General features: G+C 42.9%; 1 protein-coding gene across 5 annotated transcripts in view; it reads right to left on the bottom strand.

The window, feature by feature from the left end:
* Positions 1-19474, bottom strand: part of WDTC1 (WD and tetratricopeptide repeats 1) — a 64747-nt gene extending 45273 nt beyond the window's left edge. For 3 of the 5 annotated variants that reach the window (XM_027613724.2, XM_027613746.1, XM_027613743.2), the window contains exon 1: positions 19168-19473. The gene's annotated coding sequence lies outside the window, so the exon portion shown is untranslated. Of the gene's footprint in view, positions 1-7939; positions 8103-19167 lie in introns of all 5 variants that reach the window. The other 2 variants (XM_027613732.2, XM_035727202.1) reach the window with 2 other exon arrangements.
* Between the last annotated feature and the right edge of the window lie 284 nt (positions 19475-19758).

The following is a 19758-nucleotide window of genomic DNA, read 5'->3' as shown; positions in this document are numbered from 1 at the left end:
TTCAGCTCAGATCATGATCCTGGGGTCCTGGGATCGAGCCCAACATAGGGCTCCCTGCTCAGCGAGAGGCCTGCTTCTTCCTCTCCCACTCCCCCTGCTTGTGTTCCCTCTCACTGTCTGTCCCTGTCAAATAAAAATTTAAAAATAAAAAAAATGCTACTTATAAAGGAAAAATGCTTGTTTATATGATAACATGATGCTTTTTCAATAAATGCTATTATCAAAGCTATGTTTAAAAAAGGAAATATAAATGGGGTGCCTGGGTGGCTCAGTCGGTTAAGTGTCTGCTTTTGGCTCAGGTCATGATCCCAGGATCTAGTCTCGCATCGGGCTCCCTGCTTGGTGGGGAGCCTGCTTCTCCCTCTCCACTGCTTGTGTTCTCTCGAATTCTCTCACTCTCTCACAAATAATATAAATAAATAAAAACAAAATCTTTAAAAAATAAATAAAAAAAGGGGGGTGCCTGGGTGGCTCAGTTGGTTGAGCATCTGCCTTCAGCTCAGGTCATGATCCCTGGTTCCTGGGATCAAGCCCCGCATCAGGCTCCTTGCTCAGCAGGGAACCTGCTTCTCCCTCTCCCTTGCCCCCTACCCCCTACTCTTGCTCTCTCTCTCACTCTCTATCTCAAATAAATATTTAAAAAAATGAAATAAATAAAAAAGGAAATATAATAATAGCCATCTTTGAATAGTAGTGTGACTGATTTTTTTCCTTCTGTTTGTGATACTTGCAATTCTTTTCTACAAAAGCACGTTAATATTGCAATCAGAAAAAAAAGAAATGCCAGAGGAAAAAAAAACCACTAGGCTTTCAAAGAAAGTTCTGCCTCCTCTTATTTCCAACTTTTGGTCCTGATTCCACCACTGAAGCCGCACAGGAAGTTTAGTCTTTCTTCCCCATTATGGACCTTTGTGCTGTGACGATGGCTTCCAGGGCCCACCAAGCCTTTCTGCCAACCCTCCCAAGCCAGCAGAATTCCCAAGACCACTTCTGGATCTCCTGGCCCCGGTTTTCCATCAGCTGCCCTCCTACAGATTCCTAGCACACCCTCCTGAAATCATATTCTCTCCACCTGATCTGTAAGCAGACTCCTTTTCCTTTGGCATTTACTCACAAAAGAAACTGTATACACTATGTTATTGCAAATTTTTTTCTTTAGCGTTAGGCACACAGTAGGACAGTAAGAATCTTGCCACCTGATTAGATGTTCCCATTCAGCCCAAGTTCTTTGGGGCTTATGCCTCCATGATCTATTTTGGGACCATAAGTTCTTAAAAGGGCAAGAGCCTTCCCCACAATGTGGAAGACATCCAGCATTGCATCTTAGCATTACCAGGGAGATATGAAAGTCACTGGCACTGTTTAGGATCACAAAACCTGTGAACATGAAGAACACCTAGGGATGCCAACTGGGAACAACTATGGTTTCATGATAACTTTCCCAGGGGTCTTGGGCCACCAAATTAAAAATGTGAATTTAGACAAATTGGCATGAAGTAACACCGGCCTGCAAATATGTTTATGTCCCTGGTTTGTAATATAATGGTCAACCCCCCCCCAAAAAAAAACAACAATAATTTCCCCCACAATCACCAAGAATATAGGGTGAGATTTATCATAACAGAAAGAACACCAAAGTCAGTGAGTACATCTGGTAATAAGTAAGCTATGTGGCCTTAGTCAAGTCTCGATCTCTCCACATAGGCTCTCATTCCTGTGTCTCATAGGCACAGGAACAACTAGAACACACACTGAAGGGGCCATATATGCCTTACCAGAAAAAGGCCCATATGCTTCACCCCCAACACCCTTTTTCTTGGAAGACTACTAAAAAGGTCAAATGAAATAATGTAGGTGCAACGTTTTTTCTTTAATTTTATTTTTAAAAGAATATAAATACTATGATCAACTAATCTTCGACAAAGCAGGAAAGAATATCCAATGGAAAAAAGACAGTCTTTTCAACAAATGGTGTTGGGAAAGCTGGACAGCCACATGCAGAAGAATGAAACTGGATCATTTCCTTACACCACACACAAAAATAGACTTGAAACAGATGAAAGACCTAAATGTGAGACAGGATCCATCAAAATCCTAGAGAACACAACCAGCAACCTCTGTGACCTTGGCCACAGCTAGACACATCTCCACAGGGCAAGGGAAACAAAGGCAAAAATGAACTATTGGGATTTCATCAAGATAAAAAGTTTTGCACAGCAAAAGAAACAGACAACAAAACCAAAAGACAACCGACAGAATGGGAGAAGATATTTGCAAATGACATATCAGAGAAAGGGCTAGCATCCAAAATCTATAAAGAACTTATCAAACTCAGGCGCCTGGGTGGCTCAGTCGTTAAGCGTCTTAATTGGGATCTGGAATCAAAGAATCAGAGGACCACAAAGTGTCCATGCTGGCAGCAAGGTGTGGCTAGAGTGGCCAGTAAAGCCCAGTCAGCTGGTGGTAGTGGTGTAAGCTGTATAAGCGGCAGCAGTGACCTCATGGTTTGGTTCTGTGAATGATTTTGGCTGAGAGTCCTGGCTGCTACCCAATTTCCTTTGTTCTAGCCCATTCTTCAAGCCTGGCTTTGTAGCTTTCCCTGATATTTTGTGAGTTTCCCTAATAACCTTTCAAAAATCAGCCAGAGTTGGTTTCTGTTGCTTACAGCTACAAATCCTGATACAGAGGAACCCTCTCAGATGACACTCAAGCTGAAATATGAATAACAAGAACTCACAAAGAACTTGGGGAGGGAACTTCTGAGGAGAGAGAACCACCACTGTTAAGGGTGCAGGGGAAGACCGGTTCAAAAGTTTGTACGGTGGATGTTATTACTATCATCATCTTACAGAAGAGGAAACAGAGTCATGGACATGAAACAATTTTCACAATGTCACACAGGTAATAAGTGAGGATGTGGCAGGGACTCAAACTCAGAGCTGTATATACACTCTTAACTACTTTGTATGTGTGTAAATTACTAGGGTACATAATTTCCTAGAGTAATGATCAGTATGACAATCCACCATAAGAGTCAACTAAATTGTTACTACTCATTCATTAATTTTCTTAAAGCATTAACTGGGTTTGTACCAAGTACCAGGCACTGTGCTAGACATAGAGGAATACTGACTGCGATGAAAGACATAGCATCTAAGAAAGCAGACAATCAAAAATCAAAGGCAAGGGACTTTGGCTAAGATAGGTGTGTGCTTAGAAAAACTAAAAGGAACGGGGCGCCTGGGTGGCTCAGTCGGTTGAGCGACTGCCTTCGGCTCAGGTCATGATCCTGGAGTCCCTGGATCGAGTCCTGCATCGGGCTCCCTGCTCAGCGGGGAGTCTGCTTCTCCCTCTGACCCTCTTCCCTCTCGTGCTCTCTATCTCTCATTCTCTCTCTCTCTCAAATAAATAAATAAAATCTTTAAAAAAAAAAAAAGAAAAACTAAAAGGAACAAAAGAAGGAAAAAGCAAAGAAAGCAGACCAAAACCAAAAACAAAAAACTACCCTCACTAAAAGTCAGGTAAATGGTAAAATGGAAAGTGGGATTTAAAACAGTATCAGACTGGAGACAGAGGTTTAAAAATCAAAATGTCAAATTTAAAACAACTGCTGCTCAGTTATTTTGGTGAACATTTCTGTTCCCATCCTGAGAAGAAATGGTAGCACACCAGCAGATAGCTCATTCTAGAGCACAGCCCACCTTCACCCCCCTTTCAGGCAACACGGATTCAGTGCCTTCCACAAACTTTTTTAGGCAGGCAAGCATAACTGGAAACTCTTCTAAGTAGAGATTATTTAACAGGTTCACATTAGGAGGGAAATACCTCCAAATCTATAAGGGGCATAATTAGTTTCATACTTTGATTCCAAAGTCTCTCAAACACAAATAAATCAATAAAGGAATAGTTATTTGAATATGAGATTTAATCACAGTCAAATTTTTTTTAAAAAAGATTTTATTTATTTGACAGAGAGAGAGAGAGAGACAGTGAGAGAGGGAACACAAGCAGGGGGAGTGGGAGAGGGAGAAGCAGGCTTCCCGCCGAGCAGGGAGCCCGATGCGGGGCTCGATCCCAGGACCCTGGGATCATGACCTGAGCCAAAGGCAGACACTTAACGACTGAGCCACCCAGGCGCCCCAATCACAGTCAAATTTGAAAAGCATTATTTTAAGGAGTGTTCTGGAACAGTCAATTCTATAGAACAAAGAGAACTCACAGATATAGAATGACATGATGGAGACATTTGGAATTGAAGAAAGGAAGTTATATATTTATGATTAAACACCAGAAAAGACTACATCAAGGGGATTTCTATCTCTGGTGCAGTATGCAAATTATATGTTCAGTTCTGTTGAGATGCAAAAGACTGAAATAAGTGAGTTCAAGAATCCATAAGATAACATTTTCAATGCCTATTATGCCAGCACCACACTCGACTTTGAAAATACAGCAAAGAACAAGCCAAACACAGACCCTTCTCTTCAAGAGCAAACAACATAGTTGTCATGAATTGAGTATCAATGGCACCAAGGCTATTGTGACCATAACACCGTAGATGGACTGAAAAAAGCTAATTTAACCAAATGACCAAAATTAACAGCGAGGACAGTAAATTCAGAAGGAATAGGAATAAATTAAATCTTATTTATACTCATTTATCATACATCTTAGAAGAAAGCACAAAAATGACAGTGGGGGAAACAAACTAAACATATGGCAGGAGAGCAAGAAAGGAGACATGGAAATCACTAGCAAAAAACCAGGACTGTAACAGATCACAAGCAACTTTTTTTTTTTTTAAAGATTTTATTTATTTATTTTACAGAGATATAAGGAGAGCAGGAACACAAGCAGGAGGAGTGGGAGAGGGAGAAGCAGGCTTCCTGCCAAGCAGGGAACCCGATGTGGGGCTCGATCCCAGGACCCTGGGATCATGACCTGAGCCGAAGGCAGACGCTTAACGACTGAGCCACCCAGGCGCCCCCACAAGCAAATTTTAATGTGTATTCTTCATTCTAAGGATAACACGGTGAACTGAGTATACCCTTATGTTCGCCCTTAAAGCTCTAATGACACTGAGGGCTAATTTGCAGAACATGAAAGCTCAGTAAAAAATCTCTGTAGCTAAAGTACAAAGGTTTAGGAATGGCAGCTGCTGTCACTGAGGATACTGCAGGCCTACTCTAGTTGACACTCAATAAAAGGAGGGAGAAGGAAGCCAGTTTCTGGGAGTTGGGAATATGAAAAATATAAAAATGCCTAAGGCACAGGGGAAAACATATAACATAGTGTTATAAAGAAAATACGAACTGCCATGCATAGGATACTCCTCCCAAAATGTATTCTATAATCCTAGAGCCTAAAATGCCTATCATGTCGCCACTTAACCCTATCCCTTCCACAAACTCTACAAACTTTTAACTCAGGCTACTGGGAAACTTTTCCATAGGCAGATCTCTGTATTACAAAGGAAGTTAATAAGAAAATTCAATTAACAGCTCAATTTGGAGGAATTAATCTACTTCATAATGCAAAGGGTACCAGTAATATAATAGCCTGAGGTTAACAAGCCTTGTAGAACAAAGTACACCTGGCAAAGATTACTCACCTGGAACCAAAGATTGAATGGTACTTAATCCAAATAAACACGAGGAACCATCCATTTCGGGTGTGCCATAGTCCTTATTTGGGTTCTGGTTAATGTAGCAGAAAGGGAAGCAGACTTAAAATACTTAGGCACTTGGGCCTGAAGTCCAGCCCCCTCACTGTACCAATTAGTACCTACTTAGGCAAGTTACTTAAAACTTTTTGAGTTTCAATTTCCTCATGTGTAATATGGGGATGCTCATCTACTTCAACTGGCTGTTGAAGTAGATGGAATAAATGGTAAAATATGTATGAAGATACAAAATAGTACCTGGATTACAGTAAATGCTCAACAGAAGTTATTAGCCAAATCTGAACTCTAGTAAGACTTGAGAGCTCCTGATCTATGCTCAGTGGCATGGTTACAACATTTCTCCCTTACTTCCTTTCCTACCAGAGCAACAAAGCTGACACTGGGAATTCCATTGTAGGGTGGTGAGGCACAGAGAGTGGGATGATGTTCTCACTTCTGCTGGCTTAGAATTGCAAGATCAGGAGGAAAAAGGTGACTTTGTTAAAAACAAAGGAACTCCATTCAACAGGGTGTATGAGAAGGGTTATACAGGATTATTCACAATAGCTAAAAGGCGGAAACCCAAATGTCCATCAACTGATGAATGGACTAACAAAATGTGGTATATCTATACAATGGAATATTATCTGGCCGTAATAAGCAGTGATGTGCTGATATGTGTCGCAACATGGATGAATCTTGGAAGACATTATGCTGAATGAGAGAAGGCCACATGTCGTATACAGGTTTCTCCTGCTATCCAAAAGTAAAGCGTTCCTATGAAACCTATCCTAAGCTGCAATGACATAAAGTGAAGAAGCAATTACCATTAGTTTATATGGAAAATTTTTTGAGCTTTCCCAGACCCCAAAAATAACCTCTCTTAGGCTTTTCTGATACCATCTTGCTAACGGATGAACAAAATAAATGAAGATAAAGCACAAAGGCTCACAGACACAGTTCAAGGCTATGGTGGCTTAACGCTGAGTGTAGTTCCCAGGGGAGAGGCTGGGAGGTGCCACCCTCACTGCTTCTCTAATGGGCTCACTGCAAAACAAATGCTGACCATGATATCTGATTTTCACCCTTTTCATAAAAGCAAAAATCCTCTTTGGATTTCCTCTGGTAGCAAAAAAAGGTGCTGATGTAGGTCTTTCATAAAAGTGAAATGGCATAATGTGAACTTTCAAGAATCAAGGGATGCCTATGATTCCACTTACATGCAATGCCCAGAATAGGCAAATCTATAGGAATAGAAAGATTTGTGGTTCCTCGGGGCTGGAGAGATGGGGTATAGAGTAGTGATAGCTAAAGGGTATGTGTTTCCCCCCTTTTTTTTAACTGAAGTGAAACTCACATAACTATTTTAAAAAGTGTACAATTCAGTGGTATTTAGTACACTCACAATGTTACACAACCACCACCTCTAGGTAACTCCAAAACATTTCCATTGCACCAAAAGAAAACCTCATACTTATTAAGTAATCAGTCCCTCTTCCTTCCTCCCCCCAGTATCTGGCAACCACCAATTAACTTTCTGCTAATTAACATCTATGAATTTACCTATTCTAGATTTTTCATATAAATAAAATCCTACAATATGTGGCCTTTTGTGACTGGCTTCTTTCACTTAGCATAATATTTTGAGGTCCACCCATATAGCACGTATCAGTACTTCGTTCCTTTCTATGGCTGAATACCATTTCATTGCACTGCTATATCACATAGTGTTTATCCATTCAAAGGTTGGCTGTTGTGAATAGTGCTATGAACATTCGTATACAAGTATCTGTTTGACCACCTGTTTTCAATTCTTTTGTGTATATACCTTGGAGTGGAACTGCTGAGTCGTATGGTAATTCTATGTTTAACTTTTTGAGGAATTGCCAAACTGTTTTCCATAGCCACTGCACCATTTTACAATTTCAGCAGCAATGTACAAGATTCCAATTTCTCCACATCCTTACCAATACTTGTTTTTTTTTTTTAAAAATATTTATAGCTATCCTAGTGGGTATGAAGTGATATCTCATTGTGGTTTGATATTTATTTTTGACGTGATGAAGATGTCCTAAAATTGACTGGTGATTGTTGCACATGTCTGTGAGAGTATTAAAAACCACTGAATTGTACACTTTAAATGGGTGAACTGTATGGTATGTGAATTATATCCCAATGAAGTTATTATATTTTTTAAAAGGAACTACTGATACAGGTAACAATACGGATGAATCTCAGATTCTGAGCAAAAGAAGCCAGACATAAAAAAGTACATACTTGGGGGTGCCTGGGTGGCTCAGTTGGTTGAGTATCTGACTCTTGATTTCAGCTCAGGTTGTGATCTCAGGGTCGTGAGACTGAGCCCCATGTCGGGCTGTGTTCAGCGTGTGGAGTCAGCATGTCCCTCTCCCTCTGCTCCTCCCTGGCTCGTGTTCTTTCTCTAATAAATAAGTAAAATCTTAAAAAAAAAAAGTACATACTGTATGATTCCATTTACATTTGACTCGAACAACACACGTTTAAACTATGTGGGTCCACTTAATACATGGATTCTTTTCAATAAATACAGTATAGTACTGTAAATGTATTTTCTCTTCCTTATGATTTTAATAAAATTTTCTCTTCTCTAGCTTACTTTATTATAAGAATACAGTTTATAATACTTAAAATATGTGTCAATTGTTATCAGTAAGGCTTATGGTCAACAGTAGGCTATTAGTAGCTAAGTTTTCAGGGAGTCAAAAGTTATGTGAATTTCTGACTGCATGGGGGGTGCAGGGTTGGTGCCCCTAACCCCCACATTGTTCAAGAGTCAAATGTATATGAAGTTCTAGAATAGGCAAAAATGCTGTAAAAAAAAAAAAAGTGTTGCCTGGGTGCATGGAGACTGACAAATAAAGGACACCTGAGAACTTTCTAGAGTGATAGAAAGGTTCTATGTAGTGATGGGGGTATGGTTACATGGGTATTGGGGATATGGGTTACGAGTATATCCATTTGTCAAAACTGCAAAATCAAGATTAATGAATTTTAGGGCACCTGGGCGGCTCTGTCATTAAGCGTCTGCCTTCGGCTCGGTCATGACCCCAGGGTCCTGGGATCAAGTCCCGCATCGGGCTCCCTGCTCCGCGGGAAGCCTGCTTCTCCCTCTCCCACTCCCCCTGTGTGTGTTCCTGCTCTTGCTAGCTCTGTCAAATAAATAAATTCTTAAAAAAAAAAGACTAATGAATTTTAATACTTGTAAATTTTACTTAAAAAATAGAATGGAGGTGGAAAGCACAGGAGGTATAGATAAAATAAGAATGGCAGAATGTTGAGTTATTGAAATAGGATGACAGATATATGGGGGGTTCAATATGCTGTTTACTTTGTATATATTCGGAATTCTAATAAAGTCCTTTAAAAAAAAAAAGATTTATTTATTTATTTTCCAGAGAGAGAGAGAGAGAGAGAGAGAGTGCACGAACAGGAGGGGCAGAGGAAGAGAGAATCTCAGACTCCGCGCTGAGTGTAGAGCCTGATGCAGGGCATGATCTCATGACCCTGAGGTCATGACTTGAGCCAAAACCAAGACTTAGATGCTTAACTGTGCCACTTAGGTGCCCCTCTAATAAAGTCCTTTTAAAAATTCGGGGCGGGGCGCCTGGGTGGCTCAGTTGGTTAAGCGACTGCCTTCAGCTCAGGTCATGATCCTGGAGTCCCTGGATCGAGTCCCACATCGGGCTCCCTGCTCGGCAGGGAGTCTGCTTCTCCCCCTGACCCTCTTCCCTCTTGTGCTATCTCTCATTCTCTCTCTCTTGAATAAATAAATAAAATCTTAAAAAAAAAATAAAAAATAAATAAAAATTCGGGGCGCCTGGGTGGCTCAGTTGTTAAGTGTCTGCCTTCAGCTTGGGTAATGGTCCCAGGGTCCTGGAATCGAGCCCCGTATCAGGCTCCCTGCTCAGCGGGAAACCTGCTTCTCCCTCTGCCTCTCCCTCTGCTTGTGTTCCCTTTCTCGCTGTGTCTCTCTCTGTCAAATAAATAAATAAAATTAAAAAAAAAATAAAAATCTTTCCTATTACAGAGTTATTCAAAACATGGAAGATTGATTAATGAAATAGAAAACCATTAATCATATATAGTTTAAAAAAATCAGGTTTAAGACATATCTATGGCCATCTTAGACTTGGAGAAAAAAAAAAAAACAAAAAGTGTTACCTATCTACAATGTTATAACAAGAAGGATATGAATTGGGGGTTGTTTGGTTGGCTCAATCAGTTAAGCGGCTGCCTTCCACGCAGGTCATGATCCCAGGGTCCTGGGATCGAGTCCCACATCAGGCTCCCTGCTTGGCGGGGAGCCTGCTTCTCCCTCTGTCTGCCACTCCCCCTGCTTGTGCTCTCTCTGACAAATAAATATAATCTTTAAACAAAGAAAGGGGACGCCTGGGTGGCTCAGTTGGTTAAGCATCTACCTTTGCTCAGGTCCTGATCCCAGGGTCCTGGGATCGAGTCCTGCATCGGGCTCCTTGCTCAGCGGGGAGCCTGCTTCTCCCTCTGCCTCTGCCCCCTGCCCCACTTGTGTGCTCGCTCTCTCAAATAAACAAATAAAATCTTTAAAAAAAATTAAATAAAGAAAGAAAGAAAGGATATGCATCAGGGCGCCTGGGTGGCTCAGTCAGTTAAGCCTCTGACTTCAGCTCAGGTCATGATCCCAGGGTCCTGGGATTGAGCCCCATGTGCATGCAGGGAGCCTGCTTCTCCCTCTCCCTCTGCCCCTCCCCCTGCTTGTACTTTCTCAAATAAAATCTTAAAAAAAAAAAAAAAAAGGATATGCAACAAAAATGTGTCAGTGGTCTTCTCTCTGGTAAGATAACAGGTGATACATATATATATTTTTTCTCTTCCTCTGTACTTTCCAAGTATTCTATTGTGAACATTTATTGTTTTTATAATAATATAGAGATAGCCATTAGGAACCTGCTTCGAACTGAAAGAAACCCGTCTGAATCTGGCTCTACTATACACTAGGTTGTATGATCTTGGGTAAAATTATTTACCTTTAAGTTCCTAGGTTTTTGGTTTTTTGTTTTTTACCTGCCGTGTAGGTATATGTAATAATTTCTACCCCATAGTGTTACTGGGAACATTAATGAGACAATGCATTATAAAACACTTAGCAAACACCTGGCATGTGGTAAGTGCTCAAGAAATACTGGCTATTTTTGGGCGCCTGGGTGGCTCAAATGGATAAGCGTCTGCCTTCGGCTCAGGTCATGATCCCAGGGTCCTGGGATCGAGTCCCGCATCAGGCTCCCTGCTCAAGTGCAGAGCCTGCTTCTCCCTCTCCCTCTGCCATTCCCTCTGCTTGTGCTCTTCTGTCTATCTCTCTGTCAAATAAATAAATAAAATCTTTAAAAAAAAAAAGAAATACTGGCTATTTTTTATGAAGATATGAAGATAGTAACAGCACCTACCTCAGAATTGTTGTGAGGATTATATGGGATAACTGGCACACTGTAAATACTTAATCAATGTGAGTGACAATATTATTTGCAGTAAGAAAAAACTGTTTAAGAAAAGCCTCCCCTTGGAGCGCCTGGGTGGCTCAGTCGTTAAGCATCTGCCTTCGGCTCAGGTCATGATCCCAGGGTCCTGGGATCGAGCCCCACATCGGGCTCCCTGCTCAGTGGGAAGCCTGCTTCTCCCTCTCCCACTCCCCCTGCTTGTGTTCCCTCTCTCACTGTCTCTCTCTGTGAAATAAATAAAATCTTAAAAAAAAAAAAAACCTATAAAGAAAAGCCTCCTCTCGGCGGGGTGCCTGGGTGGCTCAGTCTGTTAAGTGTCTAACTCGACTTCGGCTCAGGTCACGATCTCAGGGTCATGAGATCAAGCCCCATGTGGGGTTCCACACTGAGCATGGAGCCTGCTTAAGGTTCTCTCTACCTCTCCTTCTGTCCCTCCCCGCCCCTCTCTCCCTCTCGAAAGGAAGAAAGAAAGAAAGAAAGAAAGAAAGAAAGAAAGAAAGAAAGAAAGAAAGAAAGAAAGAAAGAAAAGAAAGAAAGAAAGAAAGAAAGAAAGAAAGAAAGAAAGAAAGAAAGAAAGAAAGAAAAAGAAAGGCCTCCTCTCAAAAGGTTAAACATAGTCACCATACAAAATTTCACTCCTAGGTATAACCCAAGAAAAATGAAAAACATAAGTCTACATAAAAACTCATAAATGAATGTTCATAGCCCCAAGAAGAAACAACCCAAATGCCCACCAATGGATAAATGTCCATAAATGGTTAAGTAAAATGTGATATATCCATATAATGGAATATTAACCAGCTATAAAAAGGAATGAAGCACTAATTCATGCTACAACAGGGATGAAACTTGAAAACATCGTTATTTGAAAGAAGTCACAAAAGGCCACATATTATATGAATCCATTTATATGAAATGTCAAGAACAGCAAAAGCTACAGAGACGGAAAGGAGATTAATGGTTGCTTGGAATTGAGGAAGAAGCTGGGATTGATTGGGGTGGTGGTGATAGCTAAAGGGTATGGGTTTCTTTGGGGCATGATGAAAATATTCTGGAATTAGATAGTGGTGATGGTTGCACAACTTTCTAGATATATTAAAAAGGGCAGAATTGTATACATTAAAAGGGTAAACCTTATAGCATATGAATTATACCTCAATTTTAAAGAAGAAAAGTCCCCAAACCCTTTTCTTCTTTCCTCTACCTCAAAATCAGAACTTATGAAAATTTAGTCTCACCCTTTCCTTTGTCTGTCTCCTGCCTTGAACTATTTCTGTGGCTTCTCTTTTCTTTAAAAGACTAAAAGCATCCTGAGGGCCAGCTCTTCATCTGATTCATCTACTGACCCCCTAGGTCTCTAATATGGGCTTAGCAGGTGCCAAGTACGTGCTGAATGAATGATAGCATGACTATCTTGCATACATACAGTGCTTTGAACTTTACAACAATCCTGTGAGGAAGCTAGAAATAATCATCCCTTAACAAGGGAGAACTGAAGCACAGTGCTATGCAGTACTGAGGAATAAGGACTGGTCCAGGATCTAGGGTCTTGTGCTCCAGGCAAGCCTCTGCCTCTAACTGGCTGAAAGACCCTGTATGAGGCATTTCACTCTCTCAAACTATTTCCCCAGGTGTAAAATGAGAGGTAGACTTTGAGATGAGTTACAAAACCTCTTCCAATGCTGCTATCCCATGATTCTAAGGACACACTGCTAGGAGAAGTAGAGTGGAGATGAAACCCCAATCATCTGTATTCTTTTTCCTCTGAACATTATGCCTCTCACTGCAGAGATGACCCCAACAAGAGTGACCACTGGCCCTCTTTCAACATTCTGAATTATGCAAAAGATGTACGCAAGTTTCCTTTCACTCTATTTGCAGTGGTTTACCTACTGGAGCAATCCTATAGGAGAGAAAAAAATGCACTTCCAAAGCATAAAGGTCATTGGAAATAGCATAGTAAAATAGAGTTGGGCACTGGAGTCCAATAGACCTAAGGTTCAAATCCCAGTTCTGCCACCTATTTTCTGTGTGACCGCATTTCTAAACCTCAGCTTCCTAATCTGCAAAACAAGGACAATAATGTCTACTTTCACAGAGTGAAGAGCCACACATGTAAAATGCCTGATACCAAGCCTGGTAAAAATATTTGGTGAACATTCAAAGCATTTCCTAAGTGTTACCTGACAGATTCCTTATAAACCTATGAGGCAGGTACTATTATTAACCTCACTTTACAGATGAAGGATCTGAGGTGCAGAGAAGTTAATTTGCCTCAAGTTACAGTTATTAAATGGAGAGTCAAACTACATAGTTTAATTCTAAGACCCAGGTCACTAGCCACTAAAAAATAGTTACTACCTTTTTTTTTTTTTAAGATTTTATTTATTCATTTGCGAGAGAGACAGAGAGAGAACAAGCAGGGGGAGAGGCAGAGAGGGAGAGGGAGAAGCAGACTCCCTGTGGAGCAAGGAGCCTGATGTGGGACTCGATCCCAGGACCCTGGGATCATGACCTGAGCCAAAGGCAGACACTTTACCATCTGAGCCACCCAGGCGCCCAATAGTTACTATCTTTAATCAGATCATGTGCAGGCAGTCTTACCTAAAAGAAGCTCTTAGCATTCCTTAAATTTAAGCTAAGGAATCAAAATCACCTTGACTCTGCCAGTTTCAAACAAATTTCCTGAGTTATTTCAGGGTCATGGACTAAGTTGGCACAAGGACAGCATCTGGGAAAGGTTTGGTTGGTAGGATAGGCCCATCAACAAAACATCTTTGGAAAAGTTCTTTGCCATCTTTGAGGCGCCTGGCTCAATGGACTAAAGCTTTCCCTGTGGAAGTCTATCCTAAGAAATGCTTCACTTTGTGGGAAAATCTGGATGAAAACTCACCTCGATGGCTTCTCTACATGAATGGGTTCTGTATTGCCATTCATGCTTTGTGAAAAATTTTTCTTGATGTTTTCAGAACACTGCTTTTCAGTGATTACAGCTAATTTATCTGCTTTCTCCTAGGGCCACAATTACCTAAAGGTAGTGAAAGGGAACAGAAAGAGGAAAGGGAGCATACTTTGATAATGTTGTCCTCTCTCACTGTATTTATGAACATCTGCAGTCTTGGATTTTGCCTTTAACTTGCAGCTTTCCAAATTCTGCCATATTCAAAGTATGTCTCATAGGGAAGCCTTTGAAGTTTCACCCTCTAACTTTCCTCCTAGCAGAGAGGTTAAGGAAAACTAAGCCAATCAGTGTGGAAATGCTTCCTTTCCAATTCAATTGCAGCTGTGTTACATCCAGATGTCTGACTCAAGAAGGAACCAGATAGGGCACCTGGGCGGCTCAGTCGTTAAGCGTCTGCCTTCGGCTCAGGTCATGATCCCAAGGTCCTGGGATCGAGTCCCACATCAGGCTCCCTGCTCTCCCTCTCCCACTCCCACTGCTTGTGTTCCTGCTCTCGCTATCTCTGTCTCTGTCAAATAAATAAAATCTTTAAAAATAAATAAATAAATAGTATTAAAAAAAAAAAGGAATCAGGTAAGCTACCGGCACCCAAATACTCAGGTCTCAACTGTTGAAACTCCAAGACCAGAAATGCCTGACTCATTCTAAGAAAGGCTCTCTAAAGGTACATGGAGAAGCAGTTTTGTGCTTTGTGAAAATAGAATCTGGGGGTTATGAACAAGGAAGGCGCCTGGGTGGCTCAGTTGGTTAAGCAACTGCCTTTGGCTCAGGTCATGATCCTGGAGTCCCGGGATCGAGTCCCGCATCGGGCTCCCCGCTCAGCGGGGAGTCTGCTTCTCTCTCTGACCCTCTTCCCTCTCATGCTCTCTCTCTCAAATAAATAAATAAAATCTTTAAAATAAAAAAAAAGAACAAGGATAAAATTTTGCCACCATCCCAAGAGCCCCTGGATAGCTACCTGGTCTGATCCTGCTCTGCCCAACTCCCCAAGAAAATGGGGTTAATACCTTCCCAGATGGCTACAGGGAGGATTAACGGTTATTATTCTTGGCATCCAGCTCTATCATAGCTCTAGAAATTGTGACCTTGTTCATTCTAAAATAAGACATTAAATATAAAAATGCAAACAATGATCCCTGAATCTGACTCTGTAATAGGGTGAGGACTTTTTTCCACAAGGCCTCTGACACTACCTCCTATACTCCAACCTATTGGCTGAACCCTCCTCTTATTCAGGCCTCAAGTTTTTAAGGTATTAGTCACTAATGCCACAAAGCCCTTCAAAGAGTTGGCAGCTATTACAAATAATACAAAGAATGAACCCCAGAATTCTCAGGGTATGTCAGGCCTGAATTCACCCTAAAGAAACAAAGCAGTACCCCTTTACCCCAAACCTGGGCTAAGGGCAATCAGTGAGGTCTAGTGAAAAGTGTATATTACATCATGTAGTACTCATAAACCCACTGTAAGGAAGGTACTATCAAAAACGTCATTTCACACATGAGGAAATATAGTCTAGAGAGGACACACAATTTACCCTAGTTACACAGCTAAGAAGGTACAAAGGTTCAACTATCAGTCCTACTACTAGCTGTGTAAACTACAGGTTAGTTATTGTTTTGTTTTTTTAACTTTCTGGAGCCTCAGTTTCCTCATTTGTAAAGTGGGGATAGATAATGAGGGATGTCTGCATGGCTCAGCTGGCTAAGTGTCTGCCTTTGGCTCAGGTCATGATCCCAGGGTCCTGGAATCAAGTCCCACATTGGGCTCCTTGCTCAGTGGGGAGCCTGCTTCTCCCTCTGCCTACTGCCCCCCGCTTGTGTTCTCTGACAAATAAATAAATAAATACATACATAAAGTGGGGATAATGATAATTCCTACCTTATAGGGGATCTAAGGATTAAATGAAATATTGTAGGAAAAGTGTCTAACAAGTGCCTGGCACACAGTAAAATATGCAATATGGGTTAATTTTTTCACAGATCAATACGACAGGAGTTTGACATCATTTCCATGTAATAATAGGGTTTAAAATACTGAAAGACTACTTAGTCCAATTACCTACATTAAGTATGAACTCCTCTACCAAATCCTTGATAAGAAATGGCAAAGCCTTGGGCGCCTGGGTGGCTCAGTTGGTTAAGCGACTGCCTTCGGCTCAGGTCATGATCCTGGAGTCCCTGGATCAAGTCCCGCATCGGGCTCCCTGCTCGGCAGGAGTCTGCTTCTCCCTCTGACCCTCTTCCCGCTCGTGCTCTCTATCTCTCAAATAAATAAATAAAATACTTAAAAAAAAAAAAAGAAAAAAGAAATGGCAAAGCCTCTGCTTGAATACACTCATTCCCTCACAAGGTGGCCCATTTTCCTTTTAGAAAGCCAAATTCTCAAAAAAAAAAAAAAAAAAAAAGTCAAATTCTCTACCAAGCCAATGTATCCCCTCTTGGAATTTCCATCCCTTGATCCTAGTGCTGCTTTCCAGAATCACAAAGAGAAAGTCCAGTTCCCTTTCTACATGACAGTTCTTCAAGTACTTGAAGGCAGGTATCGTGTTCCCCCAGGCTCTTAGCTTTGGTCCTTTCAACTCTTCATGTATCAGAGCCCCAAAGGAGATAGGCCCTGGTTGGAATTCTAAATCTTTCCCATATTTGCAGTGTGACCTTAAGCAAGTTATTTAACCTCTCTGTACTCTATCTTCATAGGTATAATAGGGAAAATGATTTTTGCCTCACAGATCAGTTATGAGTACTAAATTAGATAAAGTAAAATACTAGCTAGTACACAGCCCAACATATACCAGGCCCTCAAGAAATGTCAGTCACTTTTTAGAATGTATTCTAATTAGTAAATATCTATCAAAGTTAGCCATAATTAAATGTAACACCAAGGAATTGGTTTCTGATGCAACTTGCCAAGGGTTGTGCTTTTGAAGCCAAGGAGTTATGTGAGTCTCTCTGCAATGGCAGCCCAAAGATAAAGTGGAATCCAGAAAGTTAAGGATGAAAGAAGAAAGGAATCAGGATCATTCAATCAGTGACCCAAAAGAAAGGTAAGTATCACCATATTACATGTTGTTTATGTTTCCTTCTTTGAGACCCAGGACTGCACATGTGGGCCACATTCCCTAATTCAAAAAGGAGAGAAGAAAATATTTAGAAAATAATTTAAAAACTATTGAAGCCATAGTTCTGGGTCTTTGCAGCAGTTGGCCCCTCAAAGTCCAAAGATATTTAGCAGAGGGCTTTAAGATTTTCCGTTGTATCCTTCCAGGTCCTGAAGTCTAGGTGTGTGAAAAAACCCTAATATGATGTCCCATGAGTCACTACTGAGTTCCTTCCAGCCAGAAAATTTGTCAGCTGCATGACAACTCTAAAATCCCCAAGTGGCAAATCGCCAATGTTAATACCATCACCATAATCATTACACGTATTCTCTTTCTTTCAATAACTGCAAGAGAAGGAGTCTCAGGCAGAAATATGAATTGTTGTTATATTATTCTTCAGAGTTGACCCAAAGCACTGCTTCTACAGATTGACAGGTGGCTTGAACCTAAGTGCCCCCAAAGAGGTCAAAATACCCCAGTATTAAAGCAGCAGGAACACAAACTATGGCAGAAAAGGTTTTTCCATCTGCCAATGAAACACAACAACCTGCAATGAAGATGCATTGTTAAGTCTCAAGAGTCAGCCCAAACGAGCCTTTCTAGTTACTCCCTGGTCTGTGCTAGAGGATCCAGTTATTATACTCAGCAAAGTTTCAATTCAATCCAGAAATAGCCTTAAGTAGTTCCTTCATTTAGTGAAGACACTAGCCACTCAGGAGGGACTGTAAGGTACAGAAAAGCTTCGTTAAGACCACTGGGCATACCTGTGCCCTAGGCAGAGATTTCATAATGTCTTTGAGTCTGGTGGTGTCTGAACAGTTTCTTCTCAAAACTGTTTAAGGCTTTGTTAAAAGGGAACGCTTAACTGCCACTTTACCCTGATCATCTACCCCATCCTTGGGAAGAATGGGGAAGTTATAGACACCCTATCAGGTTTCTAAATTCAAACTTAAGAGGAAAACTTTAAAGTTGCTCTACCACTACCTCAGTAAGTTTTTTTTAAAAGTCACAGAAGAAAAGGACTTTGAGGAAAATAGTCAAATTAGGCAGTTAGACTTTAGTCATTAAGTCCTGATACCTCTTTTCTAGAGACCCTGGTGGTACACCTACAGAGGAGAGTCAGAGGTCACTAATCAAATTCAATCTGGCTGGCAAGGGGGCGTCCCACTGCAGCTTTCAGTGTGACAAGAATTGGATCCTGCTGGTTCACAGTCTCTCTCTTCTATTCTACACTTCCTATTTCCCGTTGAAGTGGGTACTGAATAGCCCATTCCCAAGTAAAGGCCCTCTGTAAGGGCGTTACAGTCACATGGTGGGAACACCTTAGCAGAGTTCAGCTTGGTGCCAGGATGGGCCACTGAAGGCATCTGCGGCTGCAAGAAACCTGGCCACGGACGGACAGACACACACGCACACACACACACTCTCTCTCTCTCAGAGAAAGAGAGCGGGAGAGCGAGCGAGCGAGAGAGAGCGCGAGAGCGAGAGCGAGCGAGACAGAGCGAGAGCAGGAGAGCAGGAAACTAAGAGAGCAGGTCAGGTCAACGTAGCCCTCCCGGCATTTCCACCTGCCCCCTTCTTCCTGAGACCGGCGCCAGATCAGATGTCAAACAAAAACTCCGCAAAAAAGTCCCGTGATGGGACGACTTCCACCTCTCCCTCGGCAAAGCCTCCCTGGACTCCCAGAGCCTCCCCCACCACCCAGGTCCCGGCCAGCCCTCCATCCCCACCCCGCCCCCGGCCCACTCTGCCCTTCGCCCCAGCAAGGCCTGCCCCCTCTCGGGACACCTCGGAGCCCCAAGGCTGGCGGCCTCAGGCCGCCGGGCCGGCAGGACTGCGGCCGGCCCAGAGCGGGCGGCCCGTGTGCCGGGACTGCGGGAACCGGTTCTCGCTTCGGCGCCCGGCGAGGGCAGGGGGCGGTGGCTACCAGTACCTGTCAGGCCTCTTCCCAGGACCAGCGGCGGCGCAACTTCAGGAGCCCATGTCCGTCCGGGGGGCCCGGCCCCTCTCCCGGGAGCGGGGGGGCGCGGATCCCGGGGAGGGGGCTGGGGGGCCCGGGCAGTTCTAGCCCCTTCCCATGCTCCCCGCCCGGCGCCTGGCCGGGGCCGGACAGCGCCTCCGCCCGCCCCTGCGCACCGCCTCACACCCGCGCTCACACACACTCACACTCCCTCGCGCGCTCTCACACACGCACTCCCCTCCCTCCTCCTCCTCTGTTTATCTCCTCCAGCTGTCTGGGGAGCCAGGAGGAGCCCAGCACCGCGCCTGCGCCACGCAGTCTCCGCCCCCGCCCCGCGCTTCACAGCCGGCGGCTACGCTACGGAGAGAGCGTCCGGCGGTTTCCAGAATGGCTAGCCGGGCCCCTCCCCCGCCCCGCGCGCCCGGTCAACGTCTGCTGCCGGCGGTGCCTACTAACCTGCTAGTGGGGGAGCCCCGCACCGCCGCAACCAATCCGCTCCTGCGCTCGTCGGACCCGCAACCAGTGGGCAGGCGGGAAAGCCGGGCTAAGCCCCGGGGCATCCTG

Source organism: Zalophus californianus, chromosome 4 (assembly GCF_009762305.2).
Source record: "Zalophus californianus isolate mZalCal1 chromosome 4, mZalCal1.pri.v2, whole genome shotgun sequence".
NCBI lineage: Eukaryota > Metazoa > Chordata > Mammalia > Carnivora > Otariidae > Zalophus > Zalophus californianus.
Note: the sequence above shows the minus strand (reverse complement) of the source record. Positions and strands in the feature narration are given on the sequence as shown.